We start from the raw sequence: 19290 nt of genomic DNA on the forward strand, positions 1-19290 counted from the left end.
ATGCAATAACATAAGAGCTAGGGAAGAGGCCTCCTCTAGGTATGCAATAACCACAAAACCAGAGTTTAGAATCTTCGGTTTTTATATATTGAAACTTCCAACAATGTGTTAGACGTGTGGAAAACCTTGAATGCTTTTAAGCCATCCTGAAAACAATTCAACTTGGTCCTAATTATTTTATCTTTTTTTTCCTAGACACTTATAAGACTAGAATCTCTTTTTTCACTCTCACACCTTCCCACCACAAGAATAAAATAGGATCAGCACTCTTGACTATGTCATGTCAATTTATTTTTTTTTTTTTTAAAACTTTTATATACGAGTCATATAAACCACCAAGTGCTGGATTGTTTTGAACTACAAGGTGAAACATCTCACAGAAAAAATTGAACCCTTTTCAAAATATTTTTTGTTTGAATGGGAGATTAATTGGAATAGTCTTGCTTGAGGAGTTTAGTTTTCACTAATTGGGGTGGGGGAGAAAGAACTGCAGAAAACTCTTTTTAGCTACCACTCTCAGAACTCAGAATCTACTGTTATTGTCTCAGCAAAACACATTTCTTTCTTAATCAGGACATGCAAGGATTACCATGAACCAGCAAGAGACATAGGATTACATTTAACTGAACTTTGATATCACTTGACAAATATGTGGAAATTCACAGTGTGTGTTCACAGTATTAGGTGATCTGTTTATAACCCTTTGATACTGCTTCACTGAAAACAGCTAAATAGAACAGATAAGCACATTTGAACAGTACAAAGCAGTCATCTGAATGACCATATTATTACTTTTCATCTATGTAGAAGACATCAGAAATCCTTTATTAACTACAGAAAAATATAGAGCCTTATTTATGTTCTGATCCCAGGAGGAGTAGGAGCATCCGTAATTGTTAGGGTGCTTTCTGTACTAGACGATGACTTCAGCAGAGGCTTTAAATGCTCAGCACCTCTCAGTTTCAAGACATTAGCATTCATGTCCCTCTAGGGAATATGGACTTATTATTCACACATAAAATGAGATGCTGTTGAGGTTAGCAGCCCTCATAGTCCTTTCCAGATTAGTGTCAAGATGACTAAGTGACACCAATATGTGTTTGCAGCCTAGATTAAGAACATGATTGAAGAGGTCTGTGCAAGGCAAGGTGACAACTGCCCTGGTGGCAGCTTCCTGCTCCTGGGCTGCTGACGTTGCTCTACCTGCAATGGCTCCCCTCCTGTATTATGCTCCCAGTAAATCTGACAGGACAGGACAATATGGTGCACAGGCAACCATGGACACCCTTGTGAAAGGGATCTCCTTGTTCAGCCTGAATCTGGGATGTGACATTAGATTTAAGAAGGTGGCTGTCAAAATCAGATGGTCTTGTTCTGTGTTGCAGGATCACCATGGAGTTGTGGGTTTAGTTTGGAGGAGACTCTTTAACATATTTTCATAGGAGATAGGTCCCATGTTTAGAGAAAGATTAAAACCAAACTGGGTTAGGCTGTCATCTGATGGTAATTAATTAGCTCAGCTGAAGTTCAGGCTCTTGGGATACTACAGCAAGATAAGAGAAATGGTTGAACTGATAACTTAGGGCAGTGACTTTCAAAAGGGTATTTAGACACAGCAAGAAAAAGGTGCTTTTGCTGTGCTATTCCAGGGGTTGTCCTGCCATTCCTTCACTGGTCTTACTACCAGTTCATGCCAGAATTAAGGCTAAGTATTTCCATCCATACTATAAACATACTTTCATTTTGTAGGGGGGAAATAACCTGTGCAGCCTGGATGTGCAACTCTGCAGTCCCTTGGATCTGCACCGGGGCGAGGGCATGGACATCCACAGTTTTAGTGCTGTTTCTGGGGAGCACAGTAGTGTATCTCAGTTTGGTACTCCCAGAAAAGAAATTGGATCTCTTGTAATGTCCTATATTTTGGAGGCTAGACTCTTTCAGCCACCAGGAATCTGTTTCTCAGGTGCATATGCCATTGGTGTTTTTGTTGGTTTGTTGTTTTTTTATTTTTTAATATGCTTTTACTTAATATAGGAAGGACCACAGCAAATAATTTTATAAATCAATAACACAGTCAGTGCCAAAAAAATCTCTTGCCAGAGGCCACAGTGAAACCATGAGGACTGCCACTTGCCTCAGTAAGAAATGCCATTCTCAGCTGCTGAAATGGTTCTTGACTTCATATTCCTGCCACTATAATAAAAGAGAAATGGAGGATTATTAGACTCCCTCTGTGGGCATGCACTGTTCAAGTTTCCAGCTTTTGAATTGTGGCTAAATGTGTCCCCCAGAGCCTGCACACCACACTTTCCCAGAGCCCCTTCTCTCTCCATCACATGTCTCAACACAGCACAGTCCAAAAAGCACAGTCACCTTTATTTTCCTTTACTCACTCTGTGGAAGGCAGGTGGTTTGCAATGCTGTGCTAAAATACACGGACCATTACTTGTAATCGATTATTTTGCTTTTGTTTTCTAGGCAATTGTTTTAGTCAATGTTGTGGGCAACTATATTGTAACATATTTTTAAAATATTTTAAGGTTATAAACCAAAAAATAACTAAAAAAAGCATTTTCTTATTTTCTCTGTGTGCTTTATCTCCCCGTGACATCAGCTACAGGACAACTACATCTTCGTTATTGTCAGTAAACCAGCATTAAATCAGTGTGATTCCTGGGGATTGTAATGAACTTTGCATCAAGAGAAGGCTGAGTTACTGCAGACTAAAATAATAAATACAACAATTACTTTATTTATTTTTTAGCATGTGATCTAGCCACTGAGTTCACTTGTAGTTCTTCCTCCTCTTGGGAAATAAATTAAAATTGTGTTCAGAATACTGTATTTTATGCCTATCCAAAAAACAGCACAGTCTGGAATTCATATTCACATTAGACCATGGGTGGTTTTGTAATTTTCAGTAGAATATTATCTTGTGCTATTTTCATGGTTGTCTAATGTGAAATCATACAAGCTACATTCATAGGACTGTGGGAAAGCGAAGTGACTGTATGGTAGAGCAGAGCGGAGATGAAGTGGCAAAAGAAACAGGAATCATATAAATAATAGATGAAATAGCTTCTTTTTCTAGTAAATAAGAGCAAGACAAGAGTGATATGGTATGTATCCCACAAGGCCACTGTAACTATGGCAACAATGATACATGTACTGTCCTCATTGTAGATTAGACATATAAATATCTAACTGATGGACCATACATGGTGCATACTTGTACCATAGCCACTCTCTAGCTGTCTTTTTATTGCTATGAGTGGTCTTTAGGTCTTGTCTTTATATTTTTAGACTCTTTACATTACCTCCAAAGGCAAAAAAAAAAAAAAAAAAAAAAAAAGTTATAATGCATCTAGCTACAGTTCCTTCTCATTTAATAAATCAAGGATATTTTCTGTGAGACAGGCAGAATATGGATGTGTGTGTGTAGGTGTGTGCGCATGGGCATTGGGCATGGCTGCCAGCCCTTGTGCCATTTAGTCTTCCTGCTTTTAAGATTCTACTTTTTGAGACTCACCTCTTTTGGAATGAACTGTTTTAGGTAATATTCTAGTTTGATACATGTGTTGCACATCACTTAGACTACCACCTAGAAAGGGAGGATTATTTTGTATATTCTCTAACTGTCTTGTATTAGCTTTGGCTGTAATTGGAGAAAATTATACAAGATTTCTCAGTACATGTAATTTCCAGCTGTCTCAGTACAGACTGACCTGTTTATACTGCAGATAGATAAAACTCGTTAAACCCTCAATGTGCATGCCAGGAGCCACAGGGGCAGAAGGCTGAGAAGAATTCATACCATGTGTTAAGTTTCTGCATCTCATAATCAAAACTTCTCTTTAATGGAACTATTATTTTTCCTTGTTTTACGAGGATACTTGCTTGTTTTACCTCTTCAGCAGTGCAGTTATGTCCCCATCCTGCTGATACTGCTATTGCTGCCAAAATGTAAATTGTGTCCAAATTAAAAATGTCAATAATTTCAGTATTTTCTTTAAAATATGGATAAATAGCTGGTGATTTTTAAAGGTCAATTCATATTCACAATTGCTTGAGTTAATTACAGGGATGAATTTTCAAATGCCATTGTTCATCACCCTGTGACACACAGTGTCACACTCTGCCATTTAGATCGCAGGGAATGATTTCTTGTCCCTCTCTGGTCTACCTGTATTATATAAATGAGGAGCCCCTTTTGTGGTTCACAGAGTATCTGAAAAACATATATTATATATATTCAGTCTGTCACCTGAATTGTAAAAAAAGGGATTTTTCCATTCTTCAGAAAACTCATGTTACTATTTGCAGTCCTGTCACTGTCTGAAAACACTGTTGAAACCAGAAGCATACCTGTCTGAAGAATGGCAAATAAACATAAAAATAAACAAAAGTGGCATAGATCTCTGGGGTTTGCATCTGAGAATATCTATGATTACTAAGCCTGTAGTCATCTAGAATTGCTTAGGGTCACCTGGCTCCTGTAAATCTGGAAAAAATTGAGAAAACTGAAGGAGAGTTGCTTTGTGATAAACTTCACTGAAATCCTTTCCCAGTGAAATCCTAGATAAGAATCTGATGCCTTGGAATGATGTATTGATCACTGCTATCTTCTGAATGGCTGCTATATTTTCTGACTTGATTGACTGTACCCTTATGAAGTGGTTTCTTAACAGTAGATGATCCACTAAGTCTGCCTGCTGCCATTACTTTCCATAACAGGTGAAGAGATCCACGGGTACTGCTGAATCCAAAAGATGGAGTGACAAGTTTTTGTGTTAAAATAACCACTAATCCAGTTGAATCTTCAGATAGATGTTTTATGTTTGTTGATACTGACATCCCAAGTGGATGACAGTATTTAGTCATAAAATGCTCACATAAATAACTCAGCTGAATTTGGCATGGCTCACACTGTAGTATAGAGCTCATTGTAGCTTTTCTCATGTGCATCCCAAGACTGAGAATACCTCAAACCTCATCTTCCCAAAAATGTAAATTTATTTTAACAAGCCTGGTTTTACCTAATAAAATTAAAGTATGTTTTCAGCACTTGAAATTTTACAAATCATTTCTTGCTAGATTGCATAAACCAAATCCATGACCCAGAACTGAATATTAGCAATTAATTGGCTATTTTTCCTCTATCATTTGCTGTTCTGCAGGGGTTGTTGTTTGTTTGTTTGTTAGTTTTCTTTTTCAGAGCCCCAGGCATTGAATAGGACTCTGTGTGGGAGAGGTTTGAGATAAGAATTTTTCTCATGTGACTGATCAGCACAATTTCCTGAGCCTGTGTTACAAGGCAGCAGAAGCCTAGCAACTATCCACATTTTCCAGTGCCTCACTCTGGACTGGCAAATGTATCTAGTTGCTCCTCTATGCACAGCATAACTAGAACAACTCTATCTTTTCTTTGGATGTCTGTAATGAGCAGGATCTGGTATTACAAGCTCTACCTGAGTAATAGGCTTTTTAAAAGAAACACTGATGACACATACCTCTCATCCTGCTCTTCTGCTTTCACTGAATACTGAACTGGGCATTTGTTCACCAATCTGCTACATATTGCATGAGATAAGCATTCTTCACAACTGTTTTGGTGGGTTTTTTATTGATCAGTAAAGTCAACACATGATGCATTATTGTGTAACCATTTTACAGAGAATATCATGATCAAAAATAAACTAAAACTTCCACGGGACATGGAAAATACTATACCTGTTGCAAGGGCTACTGCTATAAATATCTGTATTTTTTTAAACAGCTGCCTCACATTTCCTCAGTCATCCATTGTGTATAGAGAGAAATGACACTGAAATAAGGTATTGTAATAGTAGTTACTGGAATATGCTCTATTTTAGCAGCGACTTTTTATATATTATCCAACATAATGTGATCCTTTTAATACAAAACACAGAGCAGGACAAGAAACAAAATGAAAGGTGTCACAGACATTTATAGAAAGATTTTTTGAACAGGAAAATTGGAATTGAGAGCAAATGCCCAATGATGCTTTTTGTTTCAGTATTTCAGCCCTGTATTCATTACTCCATCTATTTCCACGAGAAGGAAAAAACACTCTGCGTGGAAAGGCCTGTTACATGGGGGCAAACTGAATTTCTGTATGCCTCAACCAGTGGACAATTATAGATGCTTACTGAAGACAGCAATATCATGCTCTGCTTAGAAAACCACTTTGGAGATATGATGAGTGGATGGAAGTTGATATGATACAGCTTAATTTCTGCTCAAATCACCTCTACAAAAACCTAATACACATTAAAACAAATGATAAATACAACATGTCTTCTTTAATGTCAAGTCTTGATTAAATCATAAGAGATGACATCTTGGTAGTGTATTTAATACTGCTGATTCTGTAGTCAGTGAAAGCAGCATGTATAACACAATTTGGATGCCATACACTATAGACCCAAATATTATGTTGTTTTGGTGTGTTTATAGATGGCTAAACTGTCAGGGAGGTAGTTTTAGGCACATGTCTTAAACCTTTGTGTCTTAACGTTAGGAAAACATTTCCAATTACAAATATACTCATAGCATGTTTACCATTGCATTGGCAAACTTGTTAAGGATACAGTTTCTATACACTATATTGACACATCTCCATTCTGCTTGCTCTCTTTAAAGTTTCCCAAGATGATACCTTAGGGGAATAATAGGATGGTAAAAATATCCTGAAGTGGCAAAAAACTACAGCGCAAGTTCTAATGTTAAGCCTAGAATTATTTTGTTTTTAAACAAATTGGGAAGGGAAAACCAATCTGTCTTGTAGTCATAACGAATAACATTTTTTTTAGAATTTTTTTTTGTTGCAGTTGAATAACAGCTTTGTTAGTTCAATGAAATAGTAGTAACGATTATAAACCAAACCTTTTTGATGAAAATGAGAAATATGAAATAGCTTAATCATTTCATTTTAACAGTTATACATAACAATGTCAAATGCACACTGTTGAGAAACTAAAGAGAAAAGGAGCACTCTCAGTTTGTCAGGTTTATGAGCACAGGTCAGAGGCAGACAGCTAGGGCCTCAGTGGAGTAGTTCCTTGGAGTGCTTAATGAACTGGTAAATTAGTTTTCTTACTTTGGAATGCTCAACTTTAAAAGAACAGATGAATATCCCTGATCATTTTTACTGCATCTACATCAGTCAGTGTTGTAGTGAAGTATTTATATTAGAAGCAAAATATTTATGCAGAAAGACGAATGTTAATCTGAACTGCATTTCAAATGCCACCAGGACTGCATAGGGGGGGAGCCCCCTGCAGAACAGCGTGGCTTTAGAGGACAGAATTAGGACAATGCAAAGATCATTGTATGAATATCTGCAATACTTACTTTAGATCATAACTTCTGACGTATTAAAAGAAGACTGACTCATCACATGTTTTAATCTGACAGCAATCAGATTATTCTAACTGGCAGGACTCCTCAGAGATTTACTGTTGTGCAACACCAGCTGGCATAGTGCTAATCTAATGTCCCCTCTTCCCCAGCTCTTAATACTCCCCTGCATCTTGTTTTGTTTTGTTTTTATTTTGTTGTTATTGTTGTTTGTTTTGGGTTTTGGTTTTTTTTGTTGTTTTTTTTTTTTTTTTTTTTTTTGCCAGGGGGGTGAGGGGGAATTGTTAATCTTTGTATTTTCTATGTTCTGCTTCAAACTCATTTCACTGATTTTGGTGAAATTAATTTGCAAGTAGCTGTGGGTATGTATATATGGATGAGAAAGCCATGGGTGAGCTAGTCCTCATACTCCTTTCTGAGTCAGTGGAGAAGAACAGGCTGCTTTATGGTTTGAATATGAATACCTGGCCTGGTTTTGATGTCTACATTAGGATGGGATGCATCGCATCTCAGAAGTATGTATCTCTTTCCTTTGGCTCCAGGGGCAAGCTATATGACTAGTTCATATGTAGATGTCTACACTATAGATAAACATGTTTGATCAGAAGAATTGCACAGTTAGAGTGTTTTGGTTAGAATAATAACAAAAAAGTCATCCTGCATAGCTCAGGTAGTAATAAAACTCCAGGTTTGGTAGAAAGTTTGAAAATGCAATCATACTTCTGAGGTCAGTTTAATTTTTTGGACTTCATCTTATATGAGCTAAATCAATGGTAAATTTTTATGGCAGAATGAGGTCTTGCATGCACCTTGGGACTAAAATCTCTTTAGTTAATGAGGTATTTGGTAGATATGAAAGAAGTTTCTTTAGAAACCTGTAGTAAAATGATTTAAGATGCTTATGTGGTGAAGGTTTTAATGCCAACTTGCCAATCAATAGCACTTCTGATCCTATCCAGTGAGTACAAGTTGAAGCAGAGTTCACTCATGCCATTTGATTGTGTCACGAGAACTGGAAATTCCTGTTGTGAACACTTCACTGCTGTGATTAACTGAATGGGGCACCTTATGCCACTTCTTATTTTGAAGGGTAAACAAATAACATGGTTTCAAAAATAAGGAAGAAAATATATGATCGAAAAAAACATGAAAGAAAAGTCATATCTGCTACCATTTTACCTGTGTCAATTGGCCAGCAGAGTGAATTTACTGCCTGAATCTCTTTGCAAAGTTGCTCTAATGGCATGAATGGCATTCTGCTTTTCCTTTATTGTGTCTTCATACTGAAACAGTACTGAGACAGACCAGTCATGGATGGGGGGGATATTACTGTGAGCACCATACACTCTTGAGAGAACCATGTCGAGGTGCAACTCATTAGGAACTGCAGGGTCTTTTCCCCTTTCTCCTACAAGTAGTTTTGTATTCACCAATATCTCTTTTTTAGGTTTTCTTTGCAAGCTGAACCTGAATGCACAGGTCAGTTAAGACTGATCAGGCAAAACGCTCAAGTGCATCAGTCCTGTTATATATTTACCTGTGTCTTTTTTATTACTGTATAGGAAGTGTTCAGCAGAGTTGCAGTTACAACCAGCTTTCCGAGTGGTATCCATATCACTTAGCTGAAAAAATCCCAACAAATTCCAGCTTCTTCTCATCTGGATGGAGTGGGAAAGTTATCCCAAATTTGATATATATGATGCTTCTTGCTCTAAGTGGTTTGTTTTGGTTTTGTTTTGGTTTTTTTGTTTTGTTTTGGTTTTTTTTTGTGAAAAAATAAAAAAAAAAAATTACCTTAAAAATATTTTTACCAAGTAAACACCTTCTTATGTCCCCTCACCTTTGCTTTCCATATATTTATCCTGCAGTACATGCCTGCACAACAGAAATAAAATTTAGACTCATTATCTTCTGAGGTGAAACTAAATCACTGTAGCAGCACTAATCTAAATGAACACCATGGGGCAAACAGCAGTGAATCAGCAGACCTTTTGCTGCAGTAAATTTTTCTTTGTAAGCTTAATACTGTTTTCAGGATGAGAGTGTACGAATTTGTTCAGACACCATACTGTAAGGCACTTGAATTCTCATATCCACATTAGGAAACTCAAAACAGGTACCATGTATTCATAAACCTTCCCCAAATGTTTCCATATTTAGGAGCTCCAGGACAGTCGCAAGTATGCATAAAACTAGTTTGTTGAATTTAACACTTATTGCTGCCACCTACGTTGAATCTAAATTGCTTGAGTAATTTAAAAGGCAGTGATGACATGCAGGAAAAAAAAAATCCATTGAATTTTAGGAAAAGTAGAAAAATACTCTCTCTCAAACCATCTGTTTTTGGCATGACATCAAGGTGTAGCTTCCAGTCTTCCGGGGCTACATCCCTGACTACCATGGACAAAGTTTGAGATTATGGGCTTTTTACCCATTACCATATTAAACATACAAAAAACTAGATTTAAAATAACTCACTCCCATTGAAATCATAAAGCTGTACTGATGAATACTCTTTGTGGCGCTTCCTCAATAGTTTAAGGAATAAAATAATTTCAGTCTGCAAATATTTACACAAATTGTGGTATATGACATATGGAATTAATTTATCAGTTTGGGCAATAATTGTGTTGGCTAAGACAACACAAAAGAGATATTATATTTTCATTACATCCATATAAGTATGTAAATTTTTCATCTTTCCATTTATTGGCACAGAAGGACTGGGATGTTGGGGCTCTATGCTCAAAAGAGGGAAAATTCTCCTTCTCATTGGAGAAGTCCAACAAGTCTATGGACCTGCTCTTTGAAGAAAAACATGATAAATTTTAACTACGCATTATAAACTTTAGCTAAACTGAATTCAGTGGATGTAAACTCTACTGACTACAAACACTTTCTTGAATTCTCCAGCTAATACAAGGGCTAAGCCACTTCCAAGATGAAACTCTCAAGAAAATTTTAATCTCAAAGACAGAAACAAAACATTTGTCATGACCTTCACTGTTGGGTTTTTTTGTTTGTTTGGTTGGTTTTTTTGTTTTCTCTCTCAGAGCATTATTTAATGATTAAAGGCATGAAGGTTTATGCAAAGAACAGAGCTCATTCTTGACTCCAGGAACCTACAGGAAATGAAAAAAAGAGAACAAATAATGAAACACCAGCAAAAGTTTGGAGCAGTGAGGAAGAAGGAATTGAATTGGTTAAGTTTTTTCATGCTATAACATGGTCCAATTTTTTCAGTTGTATAAACAAGGAATGGTGGTTGGATGACTATTGAATGTAGGGTAGAGATGGCATTACACTGTCTACTGTAAGTTCACTCTTCATCACTGTTTTTAGTTTTATGGGATTCAGGAAACAATATTATGAATATTTGCTGATTTATTATACCAGTATTAATCCTGTCAAATTCATGAAGTCAGATTAATGTAACAGAGATTTCATTCATGTTTTAGAACTAGAAATAATATATAGCTTCTAGCCTAATATGTTTCTGATTGTTTAATATATTCAACTGCTATATACTCTAAAACTATTTTTCTGAAGATTTTACTCTGAAAATGAAAAGTTTGCCTAAAGTTATTCTTATACTCTTCTTGATTTATTAAAATGAGAAATAAGGTTCTCTCCAATTTTTTTTTTTTTTCTTAGTATTACCTCTATCTGTTGCTTTATCTGCAGCACTGCTGTGACATTCCTAGGAAGGAATTCTAATTGTTTCAGATTATATTTTTAATTGCTTTGTTTAAGCCCACTGCATTGGTTTGTGGAAAATGTCAGATGTCTTTGCCAAATAACCACATCAAAAGCATTGCCACTGAGTCAGTTAGGGAAGAGTCAGTCCTGCTGTTTTCAAGAGCAGTCCTGAGCCTTCAAAAAGAACAGCTCAAAATCTGACACTCCAAAACAGGCTTTGAGAGTATTAGAGAAATATGAGTTGACAGTACCCTGGCCACCGCACTTGGAGACCTTGGTCTAATGTGTCAGTAGGTTTAACAGGGATGGTGTGGTTTCCACAATAACTTGCTTTTAAAGGATATTTTATAATGATATTAATCCCTGCCGGAAGAACATTCTTGTTCCTTTATTTATAAATTATTAATTTTTTTTTTATATACTTGGCAATGTAATCACCAGTTTTTAACTGCCATATACAATTTCAAAGGTACAGAAGGTTTGCAGTTAAAAATAAAGTAGTTTAACTGATTTCAAATTCACAGCACCAAGACCAAATCAAGTAGTCAATGTTTATATAAACATGACAAAATTCAGCCTACGGATGTACAAGCTTACTGTTTACTTCAGTAGGAGCTGCATATATGAATCTGTGGGTGGGATATGTTTGACAAGGGCTTGGCTGGTGTGAATAGGAGCTTTTATTACTCCTATGGATGTTAAATTGGAGAATTCAGTATTGCTTCTGTATGGGTATGAGACTTTGACCAGCATTTTTCATGTGTGTGAGTCCAGGCCCCTCCATCTTTATGATTTCTACTGCATTCTAGAGGCCCTGGCCCTGCAGCTACTCAGCCTTTAGCTCATGAGTGCTCTGCGGGAGGAGACCAGCAGGACCAGGGCCCAGCTTGGATCCTCATGGAGGAGGATGCTAATTTAAAACCTTTGGGGAAAAACTTTACTACCCAAGTACAAGTCACAGAAGAGACTTAATATAGCTGCATATGTGGGGTAGGACACAGGGAGGACTGTGCTGTAAAGAGCTCCTGAGAGGTCCAAGGGGGGGAGGAGTGCTGTTAAGAGGGCTCTGCTCTGGGCTCTCCCCAGCTTTCAGGCAGAGGCTGGATCCCTGGTGGGGAGAAAGCAGCTGCCACATGGCTGCTGCAGCCTGCAAAAGGAAAAAACAGCTGCAGAGTTGCTCTGCAGCCAGAAGTAACTGCGAGGATTTAGTCCAGCTGTGAGCAAGAGGCTGAATTTCCCTTCAGGAGATGCATAAAGTGCAAGCTGGCTGAATTGTGGTTGCTCTGGAAACCGTCCTTTGAGACTCTTTACTCTAGTAAGTGCAATTTCTCAGTCATAACATTACACTAATAATGTTTTGGGTTTTAATAGCCCTTTTTAAAGATAAAAAAGAAAAGGGAAATCAGAATTATAACTGATTGCACATTCAAATAAGCGGACATACATTTACCTGGATATATAACATGGTATTAACATTAATAAGCACTGCACTAACCTTTATTTGAAGGACTAATTAAAATAATTGCAAATGCAATATTTGATGTTATGGGTGTCTAACCAGATTTTTTAAAATGTCTTCTATTTTGCCTTGGGGTTAAGATCCATGCAAAATCCACTCATGAGCCTTGCAAAACAGTCTCAGTGGAACAGTGGAACCATGGGATATTTTAAGGGACATTTCCAAATCCTGTTTAAACAAAAATATACATTTATAAAACAAGATATTAAAAAAGGCATAAATGCTTAGATGTTTTTAAACTTATTCATGGCTTCTTTCTTATTCTTATAAGAATAAAAATCAATCTCCTTCTGTATATCTTATAGCTTTAACAATGTTTTGCTGTTTGAAATAACTGTTCTTGTAAGCAAAATGAGGCTGGTGGGTTGTCCTTTTTCCCGCACAGAAGGAAACAGCAGAAGCACCAAAATGACAAAGCAATAATCATCAAAAGCTGCATGAGATATTTTTTTTTAACGGGTGTTAGAAGGGATAAAGCTTTTGTTGGAAGCAAAGCAAGGAAATATTCCAGAGGGGATAAATATCCATGGGAACATCTGTCCTTGAAGTGAATGAAGGCAGAAGGCAAAGAGACCAGACCTGTACTGTTGATAAAATTGGTTCATCGGTATTTAAGATGCATGATTTCTGGTCATGTAAAGAATGAAGAATCTCAGACAAAAGGAAAGATCATACTGCAGGAGCAGAAGCTTTTATTTTAGATGACAGATTGGGTGGGTGACAAGTCAGTTGAGAGAGTCAGAAAGGCTTTAAAGTATCTAGTGAAGAGGAGACAATGGAGCAATCACCAAAGGACAGCATCTAATGTCTAATGGATCCAAGCACTGAGACCCAAGCACATGTGAGATACAGTTGCATTTGTAGCATTTTTTATTGCTGATGTCAAGAGTGTAGATAGTAATCAAGGTGCTTTGGAGATGTCCAGGAACTGATGAAATAAGGCAGTGTTGGTGTTAGTGAACTTGAGTGATATGTTTTTTCTGACTAGAGTTTATGAATACTGATTATAGTTTATTCTATCAGGATAAGATTGGAGGAAAAGTAGTTAGTGATTCAGACTCACGGGCAATCCAGAGTTACAGGGCTGAGATTCTTGTGCACTACAGCTCTGACTAGTTAAAACTGAAGATGAGGGAATTATGGGCAGCTGTTATAAATTGACAAGACTCAAGGTAGATTAGGACAGGACAAACTAGTTCTTAAACATCCATACCTAACACTTAAGACAAGAAATGTGTGTTCTTGTGGATGGCTCCTTTGGTGTTATCTTGACCACGGTGGAGTTCCAGGCTGGCCGAAAGGACCACGATGATCTCCACTTGTGGACAGGCCCCCAGCCTTTACAGGCTTACTGCCTCCCTGTTCATGTACAATATGCTGCGCCTGATGAGGGTGCCCAAAACAGGGGAAATCCCAACAGAAAACATTCATTTTGTGCAAGAAACTTTGGGGAATCTCTGTTAACACATTTAATAGACATTTTAGTATGCTGAAACCTTCTGACATCCAACTGTTTTATCTGAATATGTATGGGATGATATCCTCAATGACATACTTGGCCACTATAAAAAATATGCACAAAGTGTTCTTTGTAATGGTCATGCAATGCTGATAAATCACATTTCTAGAGACTTCTCTCCCTCTTTCTCTTTTTCACCTTAATGGATGCGGTAGTATAGAGGTGATTTGAACAAGTGGACTTTTTTCCACTCAGATGCTTCAAACTGTGTTTAACAATAAAACTAAAGGGGAAGGCTGCTTTGGGTTTTCATGGTACACTACAGTGTGCTGAAAATTAGTCATTTCAAGGACAGGTAAACATAAAGAAATAAAGTGATTCTACCAATGCTTCGCTTCTGGTGACAGAGGTTTGGCTTTCCTGGTGTGCAGTGATCCAATATTTGATTTTTTTTTTTTTTTTTTTTAATGATTGAAATCTCAGGCAATTTAAAACACTGATTTGACTCTGACATTTATTTGTTTAGCTAAGTAAACTTTGTCATAGAATCTCTATGCTTCAGAAGACTATGTAGTAGTACTGCTCCATTTGCATATCACTTCAGGTGATTCAGTTAAGACAAATTATCACGTTTAATGACTATTTAGAAAGATAGTAAATATTTTCATTAAGAAAAAATTACCTTTTTTTTTTTTTGCATGGATCTACTATACATCTATATAATCTTATTAGATCTTCATATTATTGGATATATGCTTCTGGCCTTTTTTATTTGGATATTTGTATCCCATAAATGACCTCATCAACAGCTTCCCCTGTCATGACCTCAGCACTGTGTCCCACCCTGGAGCTTTCAGCAATTTCAAGAAAACCTGAATCCTAGTAAAAGCTCTATGCCTTTGCAGCTATGAGCATGAAACAAAGTTTGCAGAGGCCCATGGCAGTGTTTCAAAGCACAGGTTTTTGTAAGCCCAGCAGAATATAGTATCTTCGTATTTATCAGGACAGAAAAGCAAACATGTATTTATATACACATAGAAAGTGTTCTCTGCTTCTTTAGCATCAGTATTTGGGAGACTCTATTCCCCCACTGCAGTTGTCAAAGTCCTTATGCCAAGACCCCACTGTTGCTGTTTTAGACTTGCTGAGTGGTATCCATTTAATTTAACTGTAATACCTTAAAAACTATGCATTTAGACTCATTCTAAATGTTTGTCTAAGGTAAGCCGCACTGAAAGTGCACAGTTTTTTCCATTTCTCTATTGCAAGACATGAGTCAATTAGTTTAAACATGTAGCCTTTGCTTCCTGACTTGTAGCTGCATAGAGAGGAATCCCAGCCTCAGTTTTCACACAGTTAATTTCCTGAACGGCTGCTTGTTTTAGGTCAGTGTGCAGTTGTTTATCTTCCAGTGCACCACTTGTATTTTTCTGTCTCTTAATTATGGTTACACCAACCTGGGGAGCCCAGGGGCATATTTACAAAGCACTCTGTAGAGCACACAGAGCCTACACCAGCACAGAGCTTCAGGCTGCTCTGTGTAGTGACAACCTGGGTGACAGAAGCTGAACCACTGCCTTATCACAGTGTCGCGTCCTTGAGGGGAGGAAGTAAGCTGTGCCCTGCTTCACACTGGTGTCAAGAATATATATTGCTTCCGATTTTGAAGCAGACGCTGTTGCCAGCATCCCTGAGCTCTATGCACTGGGCACCATTACATGGTGTGACTGGACCTGTATGCCCAGCAGCTGAACTTTATTCTCCTGTCCCTTCAGTCCTTATAAATTACAACACAAAAGTGGATACATTGAATCAGATATGATTTCCAAAAAAATATCCTCACTGTTCCTCATGCAGTGTGTTGCCACTGATTCCTCTGGAGTTATTTCTGACTTACACTGTTGAACATAGTGCCTGCAGATGAGTGGGGATGTAAATGAGGCCACTGCTATTGTTCATATTTTTAACTCTCTTGCATATACTGATTGATGTTTTCTGACAAAGTTTCCCTACCAAAACAAAATATATTCATGGCTTATTAAGCAACGATGGAAGAGTCTATTTACCCTGCCATTGTTTCCTTATATTGGTCACATTAGGTAGTCATATGTCTTCTTCTGAAATACAACCATCTTTTGGATCGCCAAATATATCAGGCTACTTTGTAATTTCTTTGATAAATAAAACTTCTTTGTTGCTGTGGGATAGGGATTTATTTGGGGGAAGGAGTAGGAAGTAAACCTTATTATTACACTTTTGGCTTAATTGTAAAACTTTGTGAAAGGTATATTTGTTTCCAACTTAAAGTTTTACTTTTGTTTAGGCATCAAAGACAATTTTGATACAAATTGAGAAGCAAGAAATTGTGTCTTTTGGGAAAGTGGATATCTGGAAATTTTTTTCATCCTCAAAACTGATATTTCCACGAGAAGGAAAATGTAAAAGATTTTTGATTCATAACCATCAAAATGCTCCTTTTGATTATTTCTGCTCCTCTAATATCTTGAATGAAATGTTTACACCAGATATTGTTGCAGTAAAATCAAAGTTGAAACATTAAAAAAAAAAAATGAAAAACCAAACATGTTTTATATTGTCAGAACAAAACAAGAAAATAACTCATATTTTTTAAACATTTAGGCAAAACTGGCCCATACCCAGAAAATTATTTTAATAAGACTGAGCTTTCTGATGGACAACTGTTTATTTTTTCCTCCTGTTCATTTTTATTCTTTTTCACTAAATTTTTAATATTGCATTTTAGTATTTTTTGTTACAAAATAAGAGACATTCTGTTACAGCTGGACTTCTTTTTGTTTCTGATGGACTATTGGTGATTCAGGCTAAAAGATTAACTGTTGTGATTTTTCTGTTTTTCTTGTAATCTTGGATGCAAAGCAACATTTTAACTTCCGAAAAACATGCTTCATTGTAAGATGGAAATGGAAATAGAAATGGAAAGCATGTGTACCTCTCTGTGAAACAATTATTTTTGTTCATATAACACAGTACTGGATCCTATTTGAATAGAATAGGGAAGCTCCTCTTGTTGATGAATGTCACTGGAATGTGGGGAAAAAAAAGCAGGTGACAGCTTCCTATTTATGCACTGTGACAGAAGACTTATGACAAAGCAAACATTTAGAGCACCACTGAAAGACCAATCTTACTTGTAGGATTAAAATCAAAGTATGTCACCTCTCCCTCTTCCTGATGACTGAAGAGCCCCGAGTGGGATTTATGAAATAAGATATGATGAAGGTGAGTGAAGTGGCCAAATATTTCTAGCTTTTAAATTTATTTTTTATGAAATATCCTTATTAATCACAAATTGGTATGGAAGTAAAATGAGTAAAATTTCTTTCTTTTTTTTATTCTGAAGGAGCAACATATTAATTCCCAAGGCTACCATGTTATGATGAGAAACAAACATGAAAATTCAGTCATATGTTGCATAGTTGGAAATGGCTAGCAGAACGCAAAACCTGTCTTGACCTGAAATGAAGCATACCAACTGGGACTAGCCTGTGACTAAATGTCACAGCATAAAATTGCATTTTCCTTTAGTTTTGCAAGCAAACAGTGAGCTATTTAGCCTGGAAAGAAAGGAGACCATCTTTGGAATTCCTAGAGATTTAATTGCAGTACAAAGAACAAGGGACTGGTTTCTTTGTTTTTTGCTGGAAGGCTGTTTTTGGACTAGGTATGTCTGATACTATGCAGTAAAGTATATGGAAAAAAAAATCTCAAGCTCTTTTCTTCCTTTTTTGCTAGAGCTTAGAAAGTTTTGAATGAAGAAGGCTGATGTGTTAGCTTTGAAGCAGGCTGTGTCTAAAATATGGTTCTACAGGACCCTGAAAATGAAACCACACAAAAGTGATTGCTTGTTTTTTCCTGAAGAGATTTATAGTTGATTTGACTCCCTGGCAGGCTGCAGGAACAAAGGAAACAACACACTTGAGAGGGGAGCACAGTAAGGCATCCACGCAAGGACGTTTAGGGAACATGTGTTTCTACAGTGAGGCTTACCATGTCCCCAGAAAGGAAAATGAAGAGAAAGGTGTGCAGGACGGTGGCACCCATGCACCTCTGCAGTGCATAGGAGGTGTGAAAGACCACCCAGTTTGAGCTGATTAGTATCTCCCATGCAGTGCCAGCATACAATACTGGAAGAGACTCATCCAGCTCCATAACTCCACTCAGTGCCAAACCCAGATTAGTGGTGAGCTAATTTTTCCATGATGATATGACAGGGAGTGTTTTATTTCTCACCTGAAGAAATTTATTTGCCTGATATGGAATATCAGATGGACAGTTTGAGTATTGTTATCAAATAAGAGGCCTTTTTAAATGTTCAGAGGTGTTTTGGGGAAGATCTTAAACTCATAGAATCATATAATGGTTTAGGTTGGAAGGGACCTTTAAAGGTCATCTAGTCCAACCCCTCCTGTAATGAGCAGGGGCATCTTCAACTAGATTAGATTATTCAGAGTCCTGTCCAACCTGACCTTGAATGTTTCATGGGATGGAACTTCTACAACCTATTTTTATATTATTTTTTTAGGTTTATAAAATTTCTACTCACAGAGGCACTTCTTTCAAAAAGAGATTAGAATAAATATAAATAACCATAATATTACAGTCATTAAAGATTAAATTCAGTTCATATAAAAACTTAAGTTACTGAGACAGCCCTTCTTTTCTAATAAAAATGTTCTGAAATATATGGAGACTAAAAAAGAAAAGGTAGGAAAGCAGCATACCTAAATTATAAATTTCAGTGCAAGTTTTATTTATGTTTCTCTCAGCCAATGCTGGAATATCTCTCCAGATTTTTAATCGTGCAGCATTTTACTTTGAATTAGTTAAAATTAAAATTTCAATACCCAAATTATAGCTGTTGCTTTTATTGGTAGTACGTGAAGAGCAGAATTCTCTTCTCTCTTCCATACCTTTGTTGACTCTGCAGTGCTAACACTAACAGGATTTCTGTCAGTAAACTCAGGGAATGTGACAATGACTCTGAGGAAGAAGAAATGCTGAGTGTGAATTATAATTTTTTTTAAGAGGTTGTTTCCAGTGATGTGCCCTATGGAACACTGGGTTTATTTGTCATACTTCCTTTTGGTCTGGAAGATAAACCTTAAAATTTGATTTCTAAACCAGAAAATATAAAAATTATACTTACATATATTATCATATATAGAAAGCAGAAAGTATAGAATGTATAGAA

Source organism: Tyto alba, unplaced genomic scaffold (assembly GCF_018691265.1).
Source record: "Tyto alba isolate M040663 unplaced genomic scaffold, T.alba_DEE_v4.0 Super-Scaffold_27, whole genome shotgun sequence".
Lineage (NCBI taxonomy): Eukaryota > Metazoa > Chordata > Aves > Strigiformes > Tytonidae > Tyto > Tyto alba.